This window comes from Perna viridis, chromosome 14 (assembly GCF_037379345.1).
Source record: "Perna viridis isolate PV_CMFRI_1.1 ecotype Kerala chromosome 14, ASM3737934v1, whole genome shotgun sequence".
Lineage (NCBI taxonomy): Eukaryota > Metazoa > Mollusca > Bivalvia > Mytilida > Mytilidae > Perna > Perna viridis.
The window spans coordinates 16,568,649-16,575,513 of record NC_142458.1 but is presented as its reverse complement, the minus strand read 5'-3'; the positions used below and the strand labels follow the sequence as shown (position 1 = coordinate 16,575,513).

General features: G+C 31.9%; 1 long non-coding RNA gene across 1 annotated transcript; it reads left to right on the top strand.

Annotated features, from left to right (window-relative positions):
• Nucleotides 1–2,638: 2,638 nt before the first annotated feature.
• LOC148598400 (uncharacterized) lies at nucleotides 2,639–6,634 on the top strand. Its single transcript, XR_015918491.1, has 3 exons — nucleotides 2,639–3,698; nucleotides 4,230–4,280; nucleotides 5,195–6,634. It is a non-coding gene; the product is annotated as an uncharacterized LOC148598400 (long non-coding RNA).
• Nucleotides 6,635–6,865: the final 231 nt, after the last annotated feature.

Here is a 6,865-nt window from a genome sequence, read left to right as displayed (position 1 = left end):
ATAGATCATGTTATTGTATCTAATTGGTTCTATTCCTACTACCCCAAAATCTGTGTCAATTTGAGCCTCTTTCTGTTGTAGAATTGAAAGAAATGTCATAAGAATGGCAGTGCATGCGTCGGAGACAGCTAGAACTGATAGTAATATCATGATAGGTTTTGGTTTCTTAAATTGTAGAAATATATATAGGTCTCACTAACCACTTCTAACATTTCCATTACTTTACATGTTAAAAAAGTAATTTTCAAAGTCTCACTGTGAATTCCCAGGACAAAGGACATCTTAAAGTTGCATACCGTTGCGAAGCTTGAAAAAAGGGCTTCCAAAATCATTATTCTAATGGTACGATGATAGTAGAAATTCTTCACAAAATTTACTTGAATAAATAATACTGAAAATCCACATTTTTACCTGTTCTGCTAACTGACAGCATGGAGGCAAATTACTCACACATGTAAACAATATTCATACACTTTTGTAGTTAATTACATATATGATTTGAAAGTACACATTCTCAGCTTCATTTTGACTACTTTTAATCATAATAAACACACAAAATGCACTTACAATGCATATGTCTAGGTTCAGTGTGTTTTGGTACTACATAAGGGGGGGTGGCCATTTGACCCGAAAGTGGTTAGTGAGACCTTAAAAACATTTTATGAGTTTTTTATGTTTTTCTTTTTTTACATTTTATGAAAGCTTGTGGTATTGTGAGTCTAATAAGACCAAAACTATCAAAATCAGACATAGGGCTACAAAGAAATTGTCATTTTTATATCATGCCCCTCAGTGATATTTTCCCTAAATTACTAAAAATTTACAATTTTAACTAACTAGTCACACCAAAGTGATACCTATGATAATTCAAGAAGTTGTAAAAGCAAGTATCATTTATCATTATGAAAAAAGAACTGATTTCAACAATTTATATCATATCTATTTTATTACTGTGTGATTCTAAGTCTGTGCTGTGTGACTATTTGAGTACTTTGAATATCCCAAGCAGTGACGTTGTGTATTTCATAGATGTCGTCAAGTTATGAGTCACTGTTACTGATAAAAATCTTGTTGCTATGTTGTTTTTTTTAAAATACCTTGCACAATGCACCTCTTAAAATATAGCCAGATTACCAATATCATTATACTGATTTTATGGGAAAATGGAAATAATGACCAGGAAAGGCAATTTTCCTCAAATTATGCATTTCTCTTGAATATGCCATAATTTAATTTATGGTCTCACTAACCACTTCTAACATTTCCATTACTTTACATGTTAAAAAAAGTAATTTTCAAAGTCTCTCTGTGAATCAAAGGACATCTTAAAGTTGCATACCGTTGCGAAGCTTGAAAAAAGGCTTCCAAAATCATTATTCTAATGGTACTATGATAGTAGAAATTCTTCACAAAATTTACTTGAATACATAATACTGAAAATCCACATTTTTACCTGTTCTGCTAACTGACAGCATGGAGGCAAATTACTCACACATGTAAACAATATTCATACACTTTTGTAGTTAATTACATATATGATTTGAAAGTACACATTCTCAGCTTCATTTTGACTACTTTTAATCATAATAAACACACATAATGCACTTACAATGCATATGTCTAGGTTCAGTGTGTTTTGGTACTACATAGGGGGGGTGGCCATTTGACCCGGAAGTGGTTAGTGAGACCATAGCATGAATAAGTTTATTGTCATAATAACTAAAGTAAGTAATATCTGTATCACTAAAATCCACAAATTGGTTGATAATAATACAATCAACCTTTCGTTTCCTATGTAGTAATAAAAAGCACAGATTTGTAATGATGAATCTGTATAGATTAGTTAAGAATTAAACCCCAAAAACAACCCCAGCAGAGAGGATGCCGTCTGCATTTAGAAGTTCCATGAACATGTGTCTACATGTCTTTGTAATAAATCTGATTACAGCCCAGGAATTGATGTGAGTGGTATAAAACACATTTATGTAGTAGTGCTCAAACTCTTGTACTGTAGGATAATATATATATCTCCCAACGATGTTAGAACTGTCACATTTGCGATACAGTTTTTTTGGCCGTTCCCCCCATCCCGCAGGACTCGAAGTCGTACCGCTGTGACATTTATGGAATCACCGCCTGCACAAAAGCCGGCGCCCTAGACCATTCGGCCAGCTAGGCTATAAAATATAGCTTTCACTGGCCGGGTCATTTCTCCTCGTAAGATTAATCCAGGGCTCTGACTTAATACACGATGTATGGTAGTACGTGACAGGTCATCTAGGTGGTATTATGTAGGATAGAGAATCAAATTAATGATATATGTCACAACAAATCAATATATATATATATATAACAAGAGAACTAAAAATAATTGAAAACAAACCTGTGATTTTATTGTATTGGCCTTAATAGAAATAACATATAAATCGTTCCAATAATAAAGCATGTCTATAATTTCAAGCGTCGAACATCAATATTGGTGGGCGATGGAAAATGAGGAAAAAAGAATGCATATGCAGACATCAATGAATTAAAGCAAACGCCTTAATCATGAAATATCAATAGCAACAAAAAAGTTCATTTTTTACTTGTTGATATGAAACAGATGTCTCTTCTTTCTCTGTCGTGAAAATCACTAATTTAGCATCTACTTTTGTAATGAACAGTAAGAAATAATAAGCAACGGGATGTCATCTGAGTGGTTATCGTTGATGAATATAACCCCAGTATTTACAACGACACATGAAAGTTACCCAGACTTCCAACTTGCTTTTTTTCTTAAATATTTTAATATTGATTGCATTTGTCTTGTTGCTGTGAATGGTAGGTATGCATTTTTTATTATTCATCTTTTATTTGTTTTTGTTTGTGATATGTTTATAAGATGAATGCATTAATTTCTTTTTAAAAACAGTTACATAATCCTTTAGTGTATTCATATATATTATAATAACGATGCAAATTGAATCAATGTATATATATGTCTAAATAGATTTGCACAACCGATTAGAAGATGTTTCAAGAAAATTGAAAAATATTTTGACCAACGTATAGCCTTCTCTGATTTCAAATAACAAGTTTATATATATATGCTGTAAGTAATCGTAAAAAGTAATTTAATTAATATAACAAAAATGAACTCTGGTACATGTAATATGCCATGAAAACTCCTACTATAGGGTAAGTCTCGTTCTTCTTTCAGTTTTTCTTCCGGAATTTCCGATGAAGAACGTTTGGAAATCCCAAAAGACCAATCTGCATATTATTGTTTACTTCCGTGAAATCGAAACCCTACATATTAACGCAAAATCTCCAATTTTATGATTTCCGAACCTTGTTATCATGTATAACTAGATATTTGTTGTTTTGTATCAGTATTTTTACACAAAAAAGATATATTGCTTTTATATTTGAACTTAATGTTATGTTTAAGACGAATATCCATGCACTTGAATGAAAGACGAGGACCCATTCTCATAAAACCAGCGAGTCACAAGACGAGAATTGCATACAATATTTTGCAACAATAAAAATATGAAGTATCAATACCAAGGGTGCACTTGACAGGATATCCTCACTCAAGACAACACCGAAAAAAATTTACAAAAAAGCAAATAAAGAAAACGGAACTCCAAGAATACCTCAACGAAGGCTAAAGCCCAACAAATATCCTGGATGAACTCACGTGATGAGGAAGGGTGAGCAGCTGTTATACATCTTTTCTTCAGAAAATAAAGATGTTACAATATCAAAATATAACGACATTAACTATCCTTTACAGGTTATTTACGTAATTGAGTAAGCTTTAGGTAGGTCATATGCTGACAGTAAACAATTTTCTCGGAAGCTTTTATTTGTTAAATACATGCAATACGCAGTGACACAATACAATTTATACAAACTATATTGATTTGAAAATTATAATAGTCACATAATACTTACTCAATACTAATATTGGTGCCAAAAGTGTGTTCTACGTATAGTTCATTCAATAATGATAATTATCTCTCTCTCTGCTAGATTTTATTGCACCTTCTTTTCTTGGAGTTGTGTAAATCAAGTCATAACTTGTAATACGAGGCAGATATATCCTGTAAGAAAAACGGATATATTCTAATATATGCGAATTGTTTTGAGTTATTTGGAGTCATAGGTTCTACGTGCCATGAATGAAAAATAGTAGTATTTATTTCCTTGCATTAGGCTTACCAATCGTGTACCATTTTCAGATGGCAGGAAGAAGAACTTTGAAAGGACAGATTGGTGTACTGACAATGTTTGTAATGATGATTTTTCTCTCTCAGATTCTTAAAGGCTTAAGGTTTTAAAAAAAAAGTTTATTTTTGTTATCCTTCAAAATGCATAGTTAATGAAATTTTCAAATGTGCATATTACAAATAAGTGTGGAACCAAACAAAAAATGCAAAACTTCTGGTATCTTCAAACGTTTGATGATGGTTTTAAAAAAAATGGTCAACCTCTATTCCCATGGTAATTTTTCGATCTCTAAATGAAAGTACTACAAAAAATGGTTTTCGAGCACTAGTTTTAATTAGAAATTACTGGAAAAAAATTTAAAGGTTAGAATTGCCGGCTATAGGAAAATAAATACTACCGTTTTCCCTATAGCTGAATGGTGTTTTTCAATTTTACAACACATGAAATACAACATCTTGATACTTGTAGCATGTTTTTACAAAGTATCACTAAGTTAAAACTTGAGACACGTAAATGACAGAAATAAGTGTGCTACTGTGGAAAAAATAATCGGATAACATTCCGTGGACACTGCATCATGGCGTAAACACACACTTACACCTGCCCTCCGCAGCACCACAGTCTTATGTATTTGGAAACTTGATTTGAAAATAACCTTCATAGAAGATTCATGCAAGTATTTTCATTTGTAAGCATACACCACACAATTATATTGTGTAGTTAGAATGCTGATTTTATCCTTTAACGGAACAATTACTGCATTTTAGTTAAAAACATGTGTTTTTCATTACCTTATTTCACTTGGCCAATAGCAAGTAATGGATAAAGGAAGCAAATTTTACAGTTTTGTTGATGTATTGGGGCTATATTTCTGTAGGAAATACACTACTTTATCAAACTAATGATGAAACAAGGGTGTATTTCGTTCAGCTTTCATTATTTATGGAATGAACAGCATTGAATTTATTTTTTTCAGGAAGGAAAAAAGCTGTCTTCCACGATGTTCACAGTGATTCTAATATGCCCTGGGAAGGATCAAACCAAATTACAATAGCTCTGTTACTTCTTATCTGTGTATTAAAATGGATGTACTTAGTGAAAAAAAAACATTTTTTTTCTGTTTGTTTGTTCATATGAGTGGAGGTATAAGAAAAATAGTAGTATTTATTTCCCTGCATTAGGTTGACCAATCGTGCATTGTAACAAATTTGAGTTATCCTTCGTTGGATAGGTTAATGTCAAGATCTATTTTTATAGAGTGTGAAGGTTATTGATCAGGTGACTAGTAGAAAAATCTTCTCAACTAGATATTATTAGATCTGCTAAGTAGTAAGGTGGTGAACCTGATCAGTTTGCACCGGGACAGTTGTTGAAGACAGATGTTTGAGTATTTAGTTTGGAAGTTTGGAGGTATCATTGCCAGAGATGCACATTTCTACATCAGAAATGATATTGATATAGGATACATTCAAGTATTACACTCCCAGGTAAAATATTATTTCAAGGTGACCAAACCCCACCCATTTTTATATTTGAGAATTACGCTTGGAAATATTGTTGGTTTTCGGATTGTCAGTTTTGTAAATATGGCGCGTACGGTTGTCAAATTTGTATTATTGGCGGTTTTCACCATGAAGATAGTTTATGTTCCCAAACAGACCTGTTTGTTCCTTTCACAGGGGACTATTATTAGAGTTGTTGGCCTTTTTGTCCACAATGATGTACTGCTATAATTACAGCTGTGTTATATGGAACTATCAATATGTTCAGTTTGATAAAACCTTTGGTTATAAATGAAGAGTGAATATAAATTCTAATTTGTTACAATATTAACAAGCCTTTTGGGATATTATTGTTAAATATACTAGTCCGTTTCTAGTAATGAATTGGATAATACACTTAATTCCAAGTAATACTGTTGTATTGAGCTAAACAGAACTGTGATATGTTGAACATTGATATCGACTGTGATATAGATCAGACATAGACTTAATATCTATTTATTTAAATTCTTATATTTTAATTAAGTGTATTTATTTAGTCTGCTTGGTGTCTTTTCGTTGTGTAATGTTGTCATGGTGTGTGAGAGTAGTGTGTGTTGAGAATTGTCGTGCGTGTTTTTTTTTCTTTTTGATTATTCATTTGTCTTGTGATTGTGGTGTAAATAAATGTATATTTTTATTTAGTTTGTAATTTGACGCCCTAATGACAGATCTCAGTCATTGGTTTAAATTAAAACAGTTGTAAGAACCCAGAAGTGGAGTCCCACTTCGTTATATGTATCATATTCAGATGAAAAGAAGTAGAACTTTAAAAAGACAGATTGGTGTACTGACAAAATTTGTAATGATGATTTTTCTCTCTCTCAGATTCTTAAATGGTTGATGTTTAAAAACTAAGTTTATTTATTTGTCCTTCAAAATGCATAGTTTATGAATTTTTAAAAAGACTGCATATGACAAATGAGTGCAAAACAAAAAGTGCAAAACTTCTGGTATCTTCAAACTGTTGATGTTGGTTGAAAAAAAGATGGTCAACCTCCATTCCCATGGTGATTTTTCGATCTCTAAATGAACGTACTACAAAAATGGTTTTTGAGTCCTAGTTTTATTCAAAAATTACTGAAATCCTTAAAAGGTTAGTATTG